The sequence below is a fragment of the Corvus hawaiiensis genome, chromosome 1 (genome assembly GCF_020740725.1).
Source record: "Corvus hawaiiensis isolate bCorHaw1 chromosome 1, bCorHaw1.pri.cur, whole genome shotgun sequence".
NCBI classification, from domain to species: Eukaryota; Metazoa; Chordata; class Aves; order Passeriformes; family Corvidae; genus Corvus; species Corvus hawaiiensis.
This window is the reverse complement of record NC_063213.1, coordinates 53,535,732-53,557,169: the sequence shown is the minus strand read 5'-3', so window position 1 is coordinate 53,557,169 and position 21,438 is coordinate 53,535,732.

The following is a 21,438-nucleotide window of genomic DNA, read 5'->3' as shown; positions in this document are numbered from 1 at the left end:
ATTGCTCAGAACTCTGGACTCTGAACTGAATATTTCAATACCTGTTTTTCTGGGTTTTTTTTTTCCTACTTTTTACCATGTGGGGACATTTACAGGCAGAAACAACATAATATTTGATTTTCTAGCTATATCTAAAACACTGAGGAACTGATCTATTCAGAAGACAAGATCTGTCATTATTTCATTCTTATCAGTGTTTCATGAAGCATTACAAAACCTTCAGAAAAGCCTAAACACAAAGAGACACAAATATAAATTAATAAAGCTAAAAACATTATTAGACATACCTCTTTTAAAAGATCTGCCATGTCTTTACAGCAGAGGTATCAACATTATTTATTTCAAAAATTTATTTGGCTAATTTTGACATTTTTCTTCAATATAATCCCACTAAATTTCCCCCTTCTCTGGATGTCAAAGAACAATAAATGTTTGATTTTTGTCTGCAATTGTTTCATGATTTGTCTAGAAGTGTGTTTCGTTCACCTTGTCCTACACATATAGAATTATTGTCCATTGAAAGACTACTGAAAGGGTGTGCATGTGTTTTCATATGAAATAAAATGTAATTTGGATTAATATTTATCTTATTTTGGTAGGGAACTTGGATTTTGTAAGTATAGCTGGAACTGTTTTTTTCTTTGATGAGTGTCATACTGTGAGATATAATCAGGTACAAACCAAGCAATGAATGAAGCAGATCTCTATACAATTTTTGAACAGCATGGTTCTGTTCAATTATATGAGACAAGATCAGTTGTGTATGACCTACACGTGAAAGTAGATTATGTTTACTTTAGTGGCAAGAGTTATCCCTTGCCAGTTCTCATATTCCCACCTAATGTAGTGCCTCTATGTGGAAGTAAATCAACAAGAGGAATTTGTGAGTTTCCCAAGATAGTATCTCTCAAAATATGACCTCACTGCCAGGGATTCAAAGGCAGTACAGAGTACCCAGTTCTCTTCAGAACTGATCTTGCTCACTTTAACCAAAGATAAAATTTGTGATTTATTTTGCTGGATATGTGGAATGTACTGGAAGCTCGCCTGAAATACCATGAAATATGTGAAAATAAACATATCCATTATATGCCAATTTTAGTGGTCTCCTTGCAGCTTTATTTTCGTTCCAATTAGTGTCTCCATGATATCTTAACACAGAGTATTTTAGCATAAGTGAATTGGAGCTTCATTACCAAGAATTCTGAAAAGCTTCTAGAGAACACTCGGAGTCCTTTCCTGAAAGAGAATTGTATTCAACTGTATGCAGATGAGTCATTGGAAAGATTCACATCGAGATTTCACGTGTTCCATATTTTTTCACGACTGGGAAAGATTTTTCCCTTTCTTTCTCTGCCCTTCACATAACAAAGAAAATTTCTCCAGTAAAAAGTATAATAAGCTTAAAACACTGTTTGGGTCATTGTCCAACTACCAAAAGACATTATGTTGACACAGATTCCTTCAGTCACTGCATTTTCTTTCCTTTATGGCATGCCTCTATGTTTGTTTCCAAACTTCAGCTGTTAGATTCAGATCTTAAGTCGCTTTGTATTACACCATTAGAGTTACCAATTATTACTCTATATGATGACTTTTCTATAATGCTGAACACAAAGAAATGTCTTCGATGTACCTGACAGGACACTTGGAAGACAAATGGTGACCTAGAAAGGTTAAAAGAAAGTAAAAGAGTGTTATGCAAAACAGCTAAGGGTAAAGTAGTTGAATTTGAAACACTGAAATCTATTGAATCATTATGGTGATGGATTGTATGGTGATGGATTGTCTTTGCTGTCTACAAATAATACACCGATCTTCTTGCCTAAAACAGGGAGTTTGCTATATTTAATCAGCCATAGTGAAGAACACTAATTGTTGTAACCACTTGATTTTGCTTAGCAGTCTGTAGCTCCCTGAGAGCTCAGCAGGGGGTTACCTAGGGCAGTGCGACCCAGTCACATCTCACAGTCCATTTCAGATGGCCCCCTGATCTTACTTTGGTCAGCTATCAGCGTTACAACCAGTGATGACAGAGGAGGTGAGAAGGGTCTCTCATGAGGGTTGAGATGGCTTTAATCACATCTTGTCAGCACTATTCCCAGAGGAAGAGAGACCTCCTGGTCTGGGTGTGGGGGGTTTTGTCAGGGGCCCAGGGACAGTCCCTGGGTGGGGTTGGGGTACAGGAACCAATAGGGAGAGCCTGAGGGAGTGGTCAAGGCTAAGGGCAGGGGGGAGCAGGAAGGGGAACGTGGCATCACGAAAGCAGTGGGTTAACAGGCTACCATAACTTATCATTATGTAAATCCAAATTAAGTTTCAGAAAATGTCTTTATAAAAAAAAAAACTGAAAACAAGCTCATGCACAAGAGGATGAAATGACAACTTTTATTTGATGCTTTGCCTTTGAAAATCAGAACATGTAAATTCTTAAGTACTCCATCTTCTCTACATTGATAGGACAGTCATGGTTTTATTTAGCTACTAGATAACATGACAGAGCATTTTTGAAGTCAGAGTAGTTCACACTAACAATAAAATAATAAATAAAAATCTTACTAGTAATGTCTTTAAACATCAAGTGGGAAAATTCTAAAGAGGAGCATAGGAAGGAAAATACAGGGCTGGTCCTCATCTAGGAACATTTCCAAACAGTCAGTTTCTACACTGGGCTCCCCATGGCTCTCTGGTGAAAGGGATATCAGACTGAGATATGACACTGAGAACTCTCATTATTTTATCTCAAAAGAGTTCTGAGTATTAGAAGTGGCACTTTGAAAGAGGATGACCTCTTTTCAGCCCACATCTTATACTTCACAAACAGAATATCCTTTAAAACATGCACTTCTAGCAGGGTGCTCCAGCTGACATGGGGCCTTCAGTACCTTATTTTAGAGGGACCAGTAGTGAAAAATATGCCAAGAAAAACTAATCATTCAGGTCAGGAAAACTGATACCGCAGCCACTAACACCACCCATCTTTCTAACCATTGTGCACAGCAATCCCCATAGAAATATACTGAGTTCTGGTGAAGTTCTGGCCAAACTCATACACTGGAGTACTCACAGCAGCTCCATACCCCAGAAATCTCAAGGAGTTGAAGTGCTTGGGTGTAAATTGGAAAGACCCTTGTACTTAAGTCGTTTCCAGTGAGACATTGTCCAGTTCAAAATTGTTGCAACAGTGATGCATTAGCTTTACATCGCAAAAATGAAAAACTAATTGCTTTGATCCTGCAATATGATACCAGCTATCTATTTGCTTGGAGTGTGAGTAGTGATTGCTGGCAAGTCCTTTGGTTACTCGTAAACCCAAACTAAGCCTTTGGACTATGCAACTGCACAAACACACATGTGAAGACCTAATTTTGGGGGAACCTAAGAGCTCGCATTACAGAGCTTTTGCACAGAGATGCAAAAGATCCTGACTTCCCACAGGCCCGTGAACCCTGCAGCATAAGCTGCACATCGAGAAAAACATTGCCCTGGCCACCGAAAATAGCTCATGTGATTTGTAAGATGCTCAGTGTTCAATTTTATTTTGACAAACTCAATAAAGCTCTTAGATTTTAGCTTTACTAGGAAGACGGTGGTTCCACATGTAAGTTTTCTGATTTAGACACATTTAGGAAGTAACTTTATTACCCACTTTATTAACTAGTCATTAAAATCTATTGGTTTTAATGGTTTTAATTAAAAGCTACCGGGTTTCTCCTGAAGGAAAACAAGCAATTCCTGAAAACTCAATGAATCAGATCTCTGTGTATTATAAATGGAAATTCCACACCTTTCATGTAATAGTGAAATAGATCTTTTAGGGTAACTTTCTACCATGTCACACTTACGCTGCAGAAAATTACATTCCTGAATTAATGTAGTCACTGATAGTTCTGGTTATATGACTGAAAATGCTAAAATATGCATTACAGGAATATAGCAAAACAGTAATTAAAAATCATAATTTTATTATTCTTTAATCATATTTTAAATAATTTTATTTAGGCTTCTGATTCACGATTTCATATTAAGTATAAGTATTAATGTAAATATAAATACTTACAATACTTGCAAAATTAAATGTTTTGCAAAAAGAGGGTGGTAGTGTTTTATTATAAATGAGCATGGTTATAATTCCCATAATACTTTTTTTCCTGTGATCAAAGTAGTTTTTTACTTTTTCAAAAAAATGGCACAGCTTAGTGGTAGATTTTATTTTTTACTTTCTAAAAAATCCCAATTCAGAAAGATCTTCAGCACCTAAGGTAACCTAAATGTTATTGACATATGCTGTGGGCTTTGACAAGTAAAATGATGAGATCTCAAGTAACAGATACATTCTCTCTGAAGAGCACTTTATATGGTTTGGCTAACTTCCAAAGGAAAATCGTGTAGCTTAGTTAACCCATGATACTGACATCTGCCTCTCACAGAAAGCCAAGGGAATCTTGTAAAGGTCACAGTGCTAACTGGCAGGGTAACTGATTAAGACAAGCCTGTTACACACGGTATTGCGCACAACAATATACTGGGGAAAAGGAAGAAAAGCAGAGTAATTTCTCTTTCTGCTGTGTGCACACAGATATGCTGCTTTCAGTAAAGACTAAATGTGAGTCTTAGCAAAAGGTGAGCTCATATTGGCAAAATGAATTTTTGATATAAGCAGTGCTGACTTTTTTTCTAACATAATGTCTGGCAATGAAATGCAAAGTTACATGATATTTACATTGCTCAATATTTAAAAAACCCCTTGATTAAAATTTAATTCTTCAGATTTCTCATAAATTAAGAATAAAAGTCAGGTAAAGCTGATGGAGACCTAAACACCTAGGTGAGGAGTGGGCAAAGCAGGACACAGAGACTTCCTACCCTCTGTTCTGATTCTTCTTCCTCAGCTTCAGAGCCATCACAGATCACTTTCCCCATGCTGTTTTATTATAGCTTAATTTCTGTGGCAGCACCTGTGTCTTACACTGGTACAGGTAAAGACAGCTTCAGGTCAGGCAAATATAAACAGGGTACATCAGCCACCACCTCATGGGTGGCAAGAAACGCAGAGGGAGATGATGAATTGTAGTGAGTGTTTCATCCTGCCCATGCTTAAAATGAAATGGATGACTTGCTATGCCCTGTTACTGCACAACCAGGCATACCCAGTTGCTAAGCCTTGCAAAGAGATAATGAACCTGACAATTCCTTTTGACCAATGACTTTTAGTCAGAGAAACAGAGCAAGTCTTTCATCTCATCAAACTTACAATCACCTCAAGCCACTTTTTTAGACAGCAAAAACAATGAAATCTTGGACCTCACATCCCTCTGTAACCAACAAGTAACATCAAGAGGCATGAAGAATGGCAGATATACAATATTCTGTAGTATTTCTTATTATTCTTCCCTACTCTTTCTTTATCCTATCCACAATGAACCAAAGGTTCAAGTCCTTGAACCAACAGAAAGCCCAGTATTTCAGTTTTAAAACAAAGCACATTGTACAACTTCCATTGACCTCATGGTAACACCAAATAATAACAGCATGAAAAATTTCAGAAAAAAGGTTTTTATCCTTTAATCTTCAAATATTTTATGAGTTCCCATGCTGTAAGGCAAGGATAAGGCAAACTGCATTTGTGCAAAAAGTCTCTGAAGACGCATGTGCATTTTTTTCTACCAACACTGAAAAATTCTTATGAATTGTTTATATTACTATAGTAATAGAAAGCTGTGTGACACCTTCTGAAAAGGGAAGAAACAGTGCTGTCCCTGAGGACAGAACTGCCTGAAAAGAAATTGTTATTACATACAGTAGAATCTCTTTTACAAAGAAAGAAGCTATTTAGTACACTGCAATTTTTGGAAGAAGAAGGAAAACATTGGTTTAATAAAACCTATAGCATTAAATGCTATAATAATATTTTCATCAGTATGGGGCCTTTTTGTATTAACTGCTTCAACTAAGCAAATATTGCTTTGCAGACACATTTTTTCACTAGTTATTTTAATTATATAGTCTGCTGGAAATGTGAGCTGAGGCTGGCAGTTCCATGTGCCAACTTGTTTGTTTTTATAATTCTGCATTTTATAAGAGAATAAAACAAAGATATCGGTTTCTAAGCATTATTTTGCATGACTCACCAGGCACAGTGCAATTTGTAGTAGTCTGGGCTGCTTGACACTGTTAATAGGTGTGGTGGTTCAACCAGTGGGAAAGAAAAAACTATTTTGTCTTGAGAAAATCACAGAAAAATTCACAAGTTTTGGATTTTTGTTGAACTTCAACATTTTGCCATTACTTAGGGATGGAAAAGCTAGGCAGGATTGAAACAACAGAATAAAACAACTTCCCCCTTTTGGTCTCTGACAGAATAGGTGGGATATCTCCAACCCACCTACAACCTGATGCAGACACATAACAAGAATATAAGAAATCTCTATCCAGAATTATTTTAAAGACAATAGTAAGGAGAACAGAAGCATTTTGCCTGCTGTTTGCCTGAGACTGATCCATTGTCTGTCAGGACTGCTAAAGTCCAAAAGTCTGTGGTAAGTTGAGGAAAAGCCAAGACTGCAGTGTCCTGCTATCCACTGAATCCTTTCACTACCAACAAACCTCAAGAAACTGGTTTATGGTCCCTGTCTTTAGGTCACTGACATCAGCTCCAGTCCTTAGACTTTATTACGTTGACATACTTTTTTAACATGCAAAATGAAAGCTGGTCTCTCCAAATGAGTCTAGCTGATCTTAGAGCAGTGATAGTAGGAGTCCAAAAATCACTAAAAATGTTACCTAATTTCCAGAGAAGGCCTCTAACTTATTGTTTGCCATTTGCTACTTTCTAAAAATGTAAGTTGATGATTTTTTAAAGTAATCATCATGGATATTTATAAAACATAGCACTTTACTGACTTGAATTGGACTGAAGGCAAAAGGATAGACCTGTAGTCTGAAAGCTATTAAGCTGTAAAACTTATTTGCTGTTTTGGTCCTGCTTATTAGCTTTCAGTTCTTGACAACAACATTGATTGTATTATATTCTTGGACATACTCTATGAAAATGAAAGAGAAGAAATCCACATACATATGAAAACAGGGATCAACTGTAAGGTTTCCAATAGTTCAGAATAGATACATACAGAGAGCTGTAAAAAATAATATTGTTTGAGTGAAGCCACAAATCTAACATAGTGTGCCTTTTAAGGGTGTAATACTAATGCTAAATGTATGGACTACTATTTACTGAAAAAGGTATAATTCAGTATTTTTCAATAGGGCTAAATTCCCTATGTAGAGAAATGCCCCATTGATTTCAGTAGCATATGAATTAGTAGAGCAAGATTGGTCAGCGATCAAAGGGCAATAGAGCTAAATGGAAAGAAAAACTGAAAAGTGAAATTTTAAATCAAGAAAATTGTACATTCAGTGATCAAGGAAAATAAACTAGAGACATATTTTTTATTATTCAATTTGGGCAAATAACCCTTTTTGATAACTATAAATTAGAATGTTCCTGTTTGGGGATTAAGGTTTCTACCTTAACTTGAGGTTCTGGGTTTCCAGACTTTCACACATAAATTTTCAAAATATGGAGGAATTAATCTCTGGTTTACAAAGCATTTCTAGAGAAAAACTGGAAAATTCTCAGAAAAGTAGATCTGCTAGTGTTGCTCAGTCTTCAGCAGTTAGAGAATATTTGTCCAGAGCTTCACTAATGAAAGGGAGAAAGAACCATGAATAGATTTTGACTTACCCAGGAAGAACTTTTTTGCCCACTGGAATTTTGAGGAGACAAAACTAATAATAAAAAACCAAACCAACCAAACAAAAATAAAATATTCCTCTATGTTTTGGAATGTCAGAAGTGTAAGGCAAAATCTTAAAGATTTCCTTAGGCATCTCAGAGCTGCAGGGGAAGCCTTTAGATGGCCCTACTGGGAAAAGAGGAGTCCTGTACAGAAAAAACATTTATTCATGCTGGGCTTTAAGATTATTGAGCTGAAGATGCTTCTGGTTCTCTTCAAAAGATAGCTTGGCCCTCAAACTAAATCACTTCAGAAATTTTCTGTCTCAAGCAAGAGCACTTCCATTTCAGAAAAACAGAACTTTTCCTACAAACTCTAGAGAGTCTAATAGTGTACATTTCTGAAAAGTCACATATTATTTCTGAAGTCTCATATGAGTCCCCCATTTCAAAGGTCTCTCTACATATCTGCTTAAGTGACCAAAGTCTATTAAATGGCACCAGTTAGAAAGCTTGTATTTTATGGAAATTCAATTCCTGTCTCATAGAACCAAACAACACACGGTGGCAAAAGGATACAGACTTCCAACAGAAGAGCAGAATATGCATTTTTATCTATTCATAGAACAGAATAAGCATTATTATCCTTTCACATTTATATTTTCTCCAAGGACTCCCAAATGTTTCATTCATATCAGTTATATGTTGAATATTTTTTCTCACGCATCTGCCAAAAAGATCAAGCTACAGTATACTACTTTCACCCATTTAATGCAACAGGTATTAAACAATGTGATGATCAATAGTTCCCTTCCCTTCACCTTACTTTTGTCAGAGTGCTCAGTCATGCTCCCTTTAATCTCTGCAGAAGTCCATTAATGAGTGTTCTACAGCTTTTGTGTTGTTTTCTGTGAAGCACTAACGCTTACAGTTTTACAACTCTTATGCAACAAAGGTCAACAGTATCACTCTCTCTTGCTGTGATGTGGAATTAATTTAACTGAAAACTTCTCTAATCTGAAAGAGCTTCTCTTTTCTGAATACAACATCCCTTCACATGTGAACTTGATAGCTATGCTTGTGTGGCAAGGAGTTCCCAAAGGAAAATTGTTTCTGAAAGCGAGAGGGAATATTATTATTGTTATGATACTGGAATTCTGACTCATTTTGGAATATTTTCTGACTGGAGAAAAGGATGAACATGACCTTTTCTTTTTTAGATTTATTCTTTGTGCAAAGTATTCTCCAGTAGAAGTTACTACAGAAATATTTTTCTTTCCCTGAAAATGCTGGCCAACTCCAATTATCAGAATTTACAAAAGAAAATAAACCAGATAAGCCAAATGTGATAGGAATATTGTTATGGGTGTCCAGCTATTTTTTTTTTTTCATTTATTTTCCAAAAGTATCAGGGAAACTTCTCAAAGGAGTTTAATTTCTGTATGCATCACTTAGTCAAGAGGAATTAAGGGGAAATATTTTAATATGGTAAATCTAATGCTACTACTAGAATCTCTGAGAAGTCTTGTTTGACACAATTCATGATAGCTGGAATATATGATCATTACTTTATGAATAATATTGGAGGTAATGGTATGAAGCAGTCAAGACTTAAAGGAGAAGTGTTGTCAGGTGGTGAAACAGCTTTGCTTATACACAATACTACACCTTCTTAACTCCTTCCACAGGTCTTTCGCTTTCTTTCAAATAACTGTACAGCAAAAAATGTAGCAGTGATACACTGCAACTGCATTTGACACAAATGAGAGAAAACAGTTCTGTGCACAAGATTTGGATGTAATTTCTGGATGCAAATACACACTCCAGTTATTGCCAGGTTGCAAGTTAAAATTCAGATCCAAAATATTACTTATGGCATCTACAAAGATGTACAAAAATGTCTGGTTTGGACTTCTTATTTTTCTCTGTACTTTTGCACTCCACCTAAAAATCTCCTTCCAGTTCAGTTCTTAAGGAGAGTATTACTCACCTAACAAAAACAGTAGCAAAATAATTGCATCTGGATGAGCCCTAGCGGAATACTAGCATGAGTCTCTGGCTTCTACTAAAGCAGTGACAACAAATAATCACACTAAGCAGGTTTTTCTTTTGTTTCTCTTGGAATAATTAAATTCTGCTGTGCATTACTTTAAAACTTAACAGAGGGATTTAACCTTGGCATCACTTCCATTGAAACCAAAACCTTGTTATAGTCAACATATATTCCACATATATGTCTACGTATGTAGATATATATGCATGTAGCTAGAAATGGGTATGCATATATGCATATATATTCATATGTAGATACATATGTACACAGAATATATTTATACAACCATATATAGAGATGCATATACATCTAGATATATTCATATCACATATACATCTAGATATATTCATAGTAACATATTCTACAATTATTAGTTTTTAAGAACTATAAGTTCATCTTGTAAATGTATGAGAAATCAAAAGGTGTGCACCTGTAGTTTTAATTTGTCCAAGTGTATTGTAACTTGTGTGCACATTTGCAATCAGATCAGCTTGGTTTCCAACCAGAGATAAATTACAAACTCATCTAAAAGGCTTCAGAACTCATATCTAAACATGTCAAAAAGTCTTGAGAAATCACTTTCCCCATGTAAGCATTACAGGTGCTGTATGCCTCTAAACATAATTTACATTACATAGTACAATGGATGTTCAGCCAGATGTTGTTACAAAGAATAGACAAAGACTTTATTACTAATTACCATTTCTAATGGCATAAAACACTGCAGCAGGTGTCACATTTTTATATCATTTTGCTAGATGACTGTGTGGTCTATGGTTTGGTCCCACACTTTGAATACAAAGCAAACTACAGGTTCCCCTTTCCTTTTCAGGATAAAGAGCATGTTTAGGTTTTGTCTTGCTTTTTCTCAGAACTTTGCTATATGTGTACTTTCATTCCACAATTGCTGCATGTTGACCCTAATCTGGAATCCTCATCCACCAAAAGGGTTTCTGTCACTATTCTCAGGAAAAGGTGTTGCAGTACATAAGCAGATTGACATCAACTTTAGGACATAGTCAGGTTTAATTTGCACACTGATGCAAACCCAGCTAGAGACATTCATAACTTACTGCAGTGTCGCGGGTTCGGTTTGTAACCAGGCAGAAACACCAATTTAGTGTAGTGGTTTGGTCCAAAATACTCATTACTGTTTATCTGCTGTGAGATAAGAATTAGGAGAAATGCAAAGCAGGCACCAAACTTGAAAGAATATAAAGAAGTTTATTAACAGACCTAAAAGAGGGGAAAAAAAAATTATACTACCTTCAGAACTCTCCTCCTCCCCCCACCTTCCTCCCTTCTCCCACTGACAATGTAAAAAGACAACCCTTAAGATGTTCAGTCTGTTTACCACTTCCATAATAACCTTGTTCAGTCCATTTAAAAAGAGAAGTCTCTTCTTGCTCATGCTATGAAAACATTATCACAACGAGACAGCCGCCCACTTCCAAATATTGTTCAGTCCATTTAGGAAGAGGAGTCTCTCTGCCTGCGTGTGAGTCCTTTCCCCCGACTTGCAGCTTTTCCCGCAACTGCTTTCGAGGGTCCACTCTTGAAGTTTTTTGGGGTACAATTTTAAGGTTGAGCCGTTCAGAAACAAAAACAGAGGCCCTTCTCCTTCCCTGGGAGCAAAGGGTCTTCCTCATCTTCATCGTTAGGACTATCTCTGGGAGCATCTCTAGGAACTGAGGTTTTCTCCTTTCCCCTTTGGAGCAAAAGTCCTCATCTGGTTCATCTCTCCCTGTCCAAACTTCTCATGAAATTACAGCTGCGTCAGCATCTGCCTATCTCAGCGCAGGTGCTTTTGCTTACGAGTTGAACACTCCACCCCCCATATCTTCATGAAATTTACAACAGGATACTCTGATATATCATAGCTTCAGAACAGAATTTCAGCTTTAAGCATCTCCTCTCTCTCTTCCCTCAGGTTTTCAGCTCTTCACAGCAATAAAAAGGGTTAATCTCACCTTGGCCTTGCAGCTTTGCAGCTGGAATGTTGAATTTTTCTTACTGCAGTGGAGAGGGGGGAGAGCCGAGCCGCTCCGGCTGCCCACAGCAAGGCAGTGGGGGGGTTCCACGGCTGGAACAGGTCCATCGGCTCCAGGATGGCCGTGGCCTGGCCTGGCCTGGCCCAAGCAGGGCCTGGCCGGGCCCACTGGGCCCTGCTCGGGCCCTGCAGCCACCTGTCCCAGTGCCGGAAACGAGAGAGAGCTTGGAGGGGGAGTTTTCCTATTCTTAAATGTGGATAACAGAGGTGATCACAACTTTAAGTGGCTTAGAGAATTGTCCATATTCAAACTGGCCAGCTGATAGGTTCTATCAGTTCCCAGAGGAAACTGTAAGCACCCCTTAGCAAGGACGTCCCTTCCGGGACTATGCTTGCTAACCTGTGACATGCAGTAAACTGTAGATGTTGCAGCAAAAAAAGACAAACATCTGGAGGAAATAAAATTTACTCAGAGGTGATATGAATAGCATGAACCTGTGCTCAGGTGTAAACTCCTCTACCTATATGATGTATTGTTCTTTTTGCTAGAAGTCACATGGTATAAACTTTTTCACTCTGCCACAACATGCCAGTGTCCATTCATGTTTATGTGCATCAATGTTTTAGGAGCAAAAATAGCCACATTAAAAGATCACGTTCTGAGGAGTAAGTTCTTTTCTTCTAAAATAAGCAATAAAGCATTGGGGTTTTTAAAAAATCTTTTGTGTTTTTTTTTATAGATGATTCAGAAAACACATTTTATTACAGTCTTGAAATACATAACTTGTAGTTCAGTGCAGGTTAGCAGACTAGAGACTAGAAGCCATCTTGCTTTTCTAGACAAGCTTTTAGAATGCATACTTTAATTTCGACAGCATCTTAGAAGGAAAAGAAATCATTTGGGGTGCCCCAAGACTAGCCTGCTCCAAGACAAATTCATTATTGTATTCAAAAAGTGTTCACAGATACTTTGTTGCAGCATTTGATTAAGTTGTAATCATATCACTTCACTATCTGGACTGCAACATAAATTGGAAAATTAACTGAATTTTTATTCTATTCAAAGTAGATATAGTTACTGGGAAAAGCTGCTAGAAATGAAGAATTTGTGTAATACCAAGAAGCATCTAAAAAAAGATGTTCATATTTATCTGAAAATCCCCAGTTCATTAACATTTGTACTAATTACAGTTGAAAGGGCTTTGCAGAAAGAGCTAACAAGATATCATTGCACTTTTAACCACAAAAAGGACAGTGACTAGAATCTTCATGTGTAAGAAAACAGATTTTTTCTTTGGCCATATCTTTTACTACTTTTTAACTTATAAGTTACTTAATATTATCCTGTACATATCGTATATGTGTTCCTTCTATCCAGTCTGAAAAGAGAAAAAAGAAATATGCTTTGCTTTGCTCCTCTCATTTTCTCATCATCCTCTCACTAACCATCTGACAATGTACACTGGGGGAGTGCTAGCATGAAAAGTATCCAGTGGCTCTATGCTCGCATTAAACATGTTTGCATTTAATTTCTTTCCCTGTACAGAGAAGAGGGGATTATTTTTTCAATGTTATAGCTAGATATACACTAGTAAGAGCTCATTGTGTTACAACATTTTTTATTGGTTGTTTCCAAATTGTTTAGCCTAGGAATTTTTAGGAGTATAGGTTACCACATTTTCTCCTGCATTTCAACTGTAGGAGTAGATGTCCTTTTATTGTGCACAGGGGTTTTCGTTATGGTACTTCTGTGTGCTGGAGGTTGTTTGAAAAGTCAAATGTTTTTTGTCTTCCAGAAATTCTACAGTATTATTGTTTTTCCAGTTTTAAGACATTGTTTTATTGGGGCTGTGTAAAGGCTAAGACCAACTGTTTTGAGAAAATCACATAATAACAAAATTAAATAATAACTCAAAAGATTTGTTGCGATTGAAAGAGATAATGCCAATGGATTTTAATGCAATGTTGTTGCTTGGAGATAGGTTTTAATTGCAATAGTGTATTCTTATATCTCTTCAATTTCTATAATCATAAAATGTAGTTATCAGCTCATAAGAATCAAATTCTGATCAAGAGTTTTGACATTGTTAGTTCCACTGTGCAGCCTTACAGCCTCACTTGTCAGACACTTTAGAGGTAACAGAGAGCACATGGCTGCTTCACCACTCTGGAGCAGGGATCCAATTATGCTGCCTCAGAATCAATGAAAACAAGTTTGAAGATAAGGTGACTAAGAAAAAAACTGTCTAACTAAGACTTTAAAAATGCTTTTTAATCTTTTTTTTTTTTGTCTCTTCCGTTCTAATTCTGCATAATACTGTCCCTGAGAGTCTCCTGGCTACTGTGTGAATGGGTGTACTTGTGAGCCTTCCTTTGCCAAGATTATTGTTGTACTGAAAGATCCTGCAAATGGATGAATGTAAGTTCTGTTTCATTTGCCTCTTTTTTGCTGTATTATTGCACTGCTAAGACAATGTCTAGGCATGATCACTAGTATTGTCTAAAATGGACAAGTCACATTTTAAAAAGCAGAGTTATGAATGGCAACATAAGGAAAAGAGAACAGAATAGCTCTTCTAACTACCTCAAAATGATGAGGAAAGGAATGTCCTGTCTTCAGAAACTTTCAAGGTAAAGGGAATTCTGTTCAGTTCAGGGCCTCTGCAACATTCCCCCTTTGTCATATGCAACGAGTCAATCCAACAGAGACGGAAGGAATCACAATGATGAGTGAATGGGGGAAATATTGCTGAACTAGAAAAATTCAATACAAGAGTTAGAGTATGTAAAGATAAGATAGAGGAGGAAACAACAGTTTGTACATTACGTCATTTGTCTTCTACTGTTTGTTGCTTTTTTTTCCTTTCCTTTTACTTGCAGCTGTGTCTGTTTTCCTATTTTTACTCAAGCCTTTCAGTCAATCATAGCACAGTCTCAAGCAGATGTGCAGAGCAATAATATGATAGTAAAATTTTACAAGCATGATTCATTTTTGTTTTGCAATTTTTAGATGAAGAAAAGTCTTGTGTATTTACAGAAAATATGACACACATCTTGTCAAGGAGTATAAAAAGGCATTCTGTTTTGCTTGAAGAAGGATTATGCATAGACTTCACAATTTGCCCATCTCAGTTCACAACAGCTACAGTATTTAAGGTCATTCATACAGAATATCTTTTAATGAGACTATGAGATAAAGAAAGATATTATCAAGTCAAAAATCTGCTGTTGGTTATTCCTCTTCAACAGTATTTTCTCCTGGTACCTATTTGGAAGAGAAATTGAAAGGGAAATTGATATATGCCCTTAACAATAGAAGCGCTTAGAGCTGGCTGAATAGCAGAAATCCCATTTGTAAATAAAAGGGCTGAGTTAGATTTCCTGTGACTCCTGTGGTCATGCCCTGAATGATTTCAAAGATTAGACATGTACATACAATACACTGGTGAAAATGTTTATGGACCTCAAAGACTTCACTGGCATCACTGGAAAAACAGAAGGGCCATGTTGAGTGAGGTCAAGGTCAGGCTAACCATGTACCCTTTATTTAAGCATAAGAAACAGTAAGCATGTATCTGAGGTGATGCCTTGAGAGGCCTCCTAGAAACAGAGACTAGACAGGAGTAAGGTAATAAAGGTAGGTATTGATTTGAAAGGCCTTCAAAGGTACCCCCTGGGGAGCCAGAGGCCAAGATGGACCCCAAGATGGACGACAGGTCACGAGATCTTCACACTTTCATAGGTTTGGTTCATTTGCATATCAGGGTTAATTCTCCAATTAAAGCTTCAGTTAATGATGTAATTTCCCCTCCGTTTGCCCCCCTTAGAGGCTTTTGGTTTTTACTCTTTGGGCCTAGGACAATCTGAGTGTCCTTGAAGAGCAGGCCTGGAGAGGCTTTGTTATCTCTACCTAGCACGAGAGAGCAGAAGTTAACAGGCTACAAGAAACTTCAGAGTTACACACTAGGCAGTACAGGATTTGAAAAATATAAAAGTTAAAACCTAAGGCATCAGAGGAAACATGAAAATGAACCAACCCTATATGATGCTTTTGTCTGCTACTGTTTGAATTCTATTTTGGGATTGGGTATTTTGTGACTTGTTTGTTTCTTCTACACACCTCAAGATCCTGAAAGATTCAAGGATCTTTCTTTGTTTCTACTTGAACTTTCACTGCTTGGCTATGAAGGTAAAGGAACCCCATTCTTCTTGGTTTTTTTGGAACCTGTTTCCTACTGGCTTTGTTTGATAGTCTTTCAGTAGAAGATACAACAACCAAATGTGATTATTTTTCTCTAATTTTACACTTGCCAGTTTTTAGTTAAATAAAAAGAAACAGAAGGAATGCTTAGTGATCCAGGTAGATAATCACATGACACAAATGAACAGTGGAATATTGTGCTAAAAAGATATAAGTGTCTCCAAATTATGTACTTATTCTCTTGTAGATGGCCTTGAACAATTCATATTTTTGAAGAAGAATATAGCTGCTTCAGACATTCTGGAAGAAGGTGACTACACTGTGGTGAACATCTGTGATGAATATTTCAAATGGTTCAGATCAGCAACAAAATTATGATGAACCCTTACATGAACCTCATGCCAGCCTCAATATCGAGATCAGTTAAAAAAGTGAAAGAAACAGAAATGGGATTTAATTACATCGCCTCTTATTCCTCAGTCTTGAACTTCTGTCTTATTGTTGCATGAGCCTATCAACAGCTGCTGTCCATTAAAATAGTCCTTTATAACCACTTAGAATTTAAAAAATGCCAAGGTTCAAATGATGACTAAATAACAAGAAAATACAACCAGTTAGAAATTATGATAGTGTTTTAGCACAGGCATTTTCTTCAAAATGAAAATAATTTTAAACAAGTAATTTTTCAGGAAAATTTAAGGCTAACCAGACCATACAGATATTTCTGAGGAGTTTAAAGCAAATCTCATATCACTGAGATCATATCTGGAATTTACAAATATCTAAAAAGAAAAAAAATCTATTTCTTGTGTTTTGATTTATTGGAAAAAAACCCATGTAATACATTGAACATAGGAAGATTGATAATAATTACCACAGTGCACAGATAAGAAAAGAAAACCAATCCATCATTTGATGTCAGAGTGGATGTATGGATCTCTAGATGGAGTATTCTCTGAAAATACAACAGCAATACAATTATAGAAGTCATGTGATATCACAATGAGTGTGTTGTTAGTAAGGATAATAAACTTTCTTATCTGTTTTGGAAGGTAGCAATATTTTGTATTCATATTTTCAAAAATAATGAAATTATTATTTTAATCAGTAATTAATAAGCAAGAGTTTGTATCCATGAATGTGCAAACAGTACAATAAACCATCAGTAAAAATTTGAATGAAAAATATAACCCCCAAATTATGTTACGAAATAATACCTGTCCATTGCTATTTGAATAGCAGATCACAATGTGAACAAATAAATGAAAAACAGTTAATTAAACACATTTTTTGAGAATTGATGTGTTTGACTAATCCTTTGTGATTTCACAGATTGTTCAAATGTTTCTCTCTTCGAGAAATAATGGTGTGTAATTTTGGTGCCATTTGAGGAGGAAGGAGTGACTCTTCCTAAAAACTGAGCAGGAAGATCCCTTGATCTCTAGTTACCTCCTCATTTTCATCTTGCACTGCCAGCAAAATGCCAGCTGCAAAACCTATTTTGCATCTAGTTGTGATTTCAGAATTAAATGCAATGCAATTAGTTCCTTTTATATGTTTGGTAATCTTGTTAAGACAACTCATTAGGTATCTTGGCAATTGGAAATTACTAGGTTTCAGAACATGTGCATTTCCCTTGTGAATACCAATTATTCCTAAATGAGGCAATTGTTCTTTAAAGGAAAAGGAAAAGTAAGTCCCAAAAAGTTTTCTGAGTTTATATATTGCCCTGACTTTTAAAAAACTTAATCTAGATTTTAGTGTTTTCTCCATAAAATTCTGGGTATGTATAAATACTGTAATCCTATTTTCCTAATTTTTCTATCTAATCATGACAAAAGTCTGGAAAAAATGTATGTTTGTGTGAAACATATTTTTGTCATTGAAACATGCAATAACTGATTAAGTAATATAGGTAGGATTTTTTAAATCCTCCTTTTTTTTAAACAAGAACATATTATTATATTCATCAATTAATAATTTATGTAGTTGCATAAAAAGGCTTTAATGCAAACCAGTTTATAGGAAGTAGCTACAGCTGAAAAAAAATAGACTATATAATATTTTAATATTCAACATACTAAGTTCCAAAGTCTTAGGCAACATCAATGCATTGTCCCCACATTTCCAAACCCTTTCTCACAGCCATGAAGCCAGAAACAAGCTGGAATTCTGACAACTGCTCCAAAGATTCGAGGACTATACTAAATACTGTATTCTGCATATGCATCTTTCCAGGCCTCTTTCCTTGCTAAAAAAGAAGCATGCTGAAAAGAATTTAGCAGAATCAAAATCTTCAGTAAATAAGATGGGAAAACCAGGAAATTCGAGACTTTAAATAATATTTTAATTTTCAGGGTTAATAGAAAACCAATAAAATTTACCAAAAAACCCCATGAAGCTGTCATTTTTGAATTTTAAAATATTTTATTTTGGTTTTTTAAGCATCCTTGTATGAAATAATGAAATAAAATGGGAAGGATAGTGATTGAGCAGCAAAGGAGTTCTCAGGAATATAAACCTAAGTCACACCAGGCCATATATCAATTTGCCTTTCAAAAGAAAGTATTGCTGATTCCATAAAGACTGTATTGTGAATGATGAGGGAACTCAATCTGAAAGCCAGCATTACAGAAAACAGAAAGATATTTTAAGAATATTACTTTTAGAAATGCAAAAAAATTTTCTGGATACCTGTGTGAACCATGACCAATAAACTTTCAAAATTACTACAATGTAAGACCAAGAAAAAAACCCATACATAACCATAAAGGTGGTTCCTAGGAAGCTGTGAAGACAAAAATGCTTTAATACCTAGCACTCATATTAACAGAGCATATGCCACAACCATTGAAACAGGAAGGTTTGCTAAGAGATGCAGAGGGTTTTGATTACATATAGCAAGTGAGCAGGAAAAAAATTTAGAGTTTTGAGGAAGCACACTGCTGTCCTTTTTTCCTGCTTTTGACCTGCTACACGTGTTTTTTCACAAGCCTCATCTCATTTGGCTTTATTTGCTCCTTCCCAGCTCACATTAAGAGCTTGAAGACTGAGATTACTGCCATATTGTAGGAACCCAGAGTGCCGAGAGGATTTCTCTGTCTGTTTTTAAGGGTTCTTACCCCCCTGAACAACACTGTTTTAGCCTCCAACCTTGGAAAAAATTACCAATGATCAGACAAGAACTAGAAAATACAGTGGTGTGAATTAAGTGATAGACTACTATGTAAGATTGTCACAGGGTGAAAAATTTAGAGGTTTTGGGCTTCTTTTTGTAGTAAATAGATAAGAGTAAAAAATATCAAAATGGAGGATTGTTGTTGTTCTCTAAACCTTCTTCTCCTCCTTCTACTACTCCATGTTCTGCAGTAAAAGTAGTTTGGAATGATTGGATAGAGAATTCCGCAGTTCCTGCCTGTGTTACTGAATAATTGGTAGGAAAGTGAAAATAATATATGTTTTTAGTAACCATTGGTTAAATTATCTTTAAAAGGCTGTGTAAATCTTGATAATTAGAGACTTCACTCCTGCTTTCTGTGCTCTATGCTGTACCTGGATCACGCTAGTGGCTCTGTTCCTCTGATAAGACTTAATAAACAGCTATCCGGCAGCATTGAAACTCCAGGAAACTCCTACTCAACACTCATTAGAGTAGACATGGCCTGGAGAAGGGATGGCTTGGGAGGACCTGCACCATTTTATTAGGACGCTAAGTTTTAATTCAGCATTTGGCCGAAATAGTGAACAGACTAAATCTGGTTTAACATAGAAAGCCCAGTATCTCTTTTTCATTTGTCTTCCATTTAACAATTAATAAGTTAGGTTTGGGACCAGAAAAGGAAATTTTAATTTTGAAAGTTCTCTTTAAGTGGTGAGGATCAAATTGGTTCTTGAAAAGAGCACTTTACCCTGGAACCCAAATATCTCGTGGTGTTGGGGTTTTTCTCTGTGGCTAGTCTGCTCTTCAACTAGCAGGGGAATCACAATCTGCTCTGCTTACCATCTACTCAGTGAAAGGTCTTATGTGTTAAAAATTGAGTTTGAAGAAAGAGCAATGTGACTTCTCCAGAAGAGGACGCATCAATGCATTGATAGCCTTGCAAGGAATAGAATATAAAATGCACAAGAAACTCTACCCTTTTTACCTGAGGCACCAGGTTATCGTTTTGCGTTTACTTTCTGTTTCCCTGCAATTCCGGCTGAAGTACCATTTGCCTGTGGGTTACCAGACACAAGCATCTTAAAATTTTGTTTCTAGGGATAAAAATGAGACTTTTTTTCTTTTTTTACGTGTTTGCTATTTCAGTCTCTCCAGTTGAATTCATTATGGCTAAAGCAGCACTGTTCTTGCTTTGGTGACAGAAGTAAGGAGTCTAATGGTTTTTTTTGTTGCATAACAGGAAGTAGTAGCCACAAAACTTCTTAAGATCAAAAGTAATCAGAAATGATGGGTAAAGATACACTACTGAGAACACCAAAATATAGTACAAACTTACATAGCAAAAATTATATATGTGAGCTCTGTTCTTCCTCTCTTCTCTTCTGTTACCTAACCAGCACTCTATTTTCCTTTCTTTTAAAAATAGCTTTTGAGAATCACTACCACTCTGTCACCATTGCAAGGCCATTTTCACAAATACCTGTGAAAGAAACATAACCTTCAAATTTGGGGAATATGTGAACTCCTAAGAAAAAAGCTTTAAGAGTCAAAAAATGGAATTTGGAAGTTACTTGGAGTTTAGGTTAGACATAAATTGCAGAGTCTTAATCCTTTATCAAAGGTTATACTGACATTTTCAGACCGGAATGGATTTTTATATTTAAGCAAATAAAATAGCAAAGACACTGTTCGTTTGCATGCAAAGGAAGTTTGGCCATGTTATGGTACTTCCCATAAATGCTTAAATGAAAAAGCATACAATCATCTGGCCAGGCACTATTATCCCAGTGTCACACAGCTTCACAGCTTTAAATAAGGGTTGATATGTGGTACGTGTCAGCAAATCTCAGTAGATCACTGCTGTCTCATAGATGTATGATATAAATGATTTAATGTGGCTTCAAAGTCTACATTGTTTTGATTTTTTTCAGATTTCTTTCTTCCATAAAGGCTTTTTTGCCATTCATTAAACAGTGCTAACCTCTATTACTGAAGTTTAGCTGGTGAAATACAGTGGCTACAGCGCATTGCTCTAAAACAAAGCTAACGGTTTTCATTCTTATATGGGTGTCAAAACACTTTAATCCATAAAGATAGCAATGTAATACAAAATGTTTCACAAAAAATATACTATTGAACAGTATGGTTTTGTATGAAAATAGTAAAAATTAAAAGAAAATCAGTGGAGTTTTAAAATCATGAATAGAATCTGCCATGAGGAACCATTCTGGACAGGATTGTTCAATTTTTGCTTTCAAAGGTTCAGGTAAAAAAAGCTTGAATAGTTTTGAACAAAGTG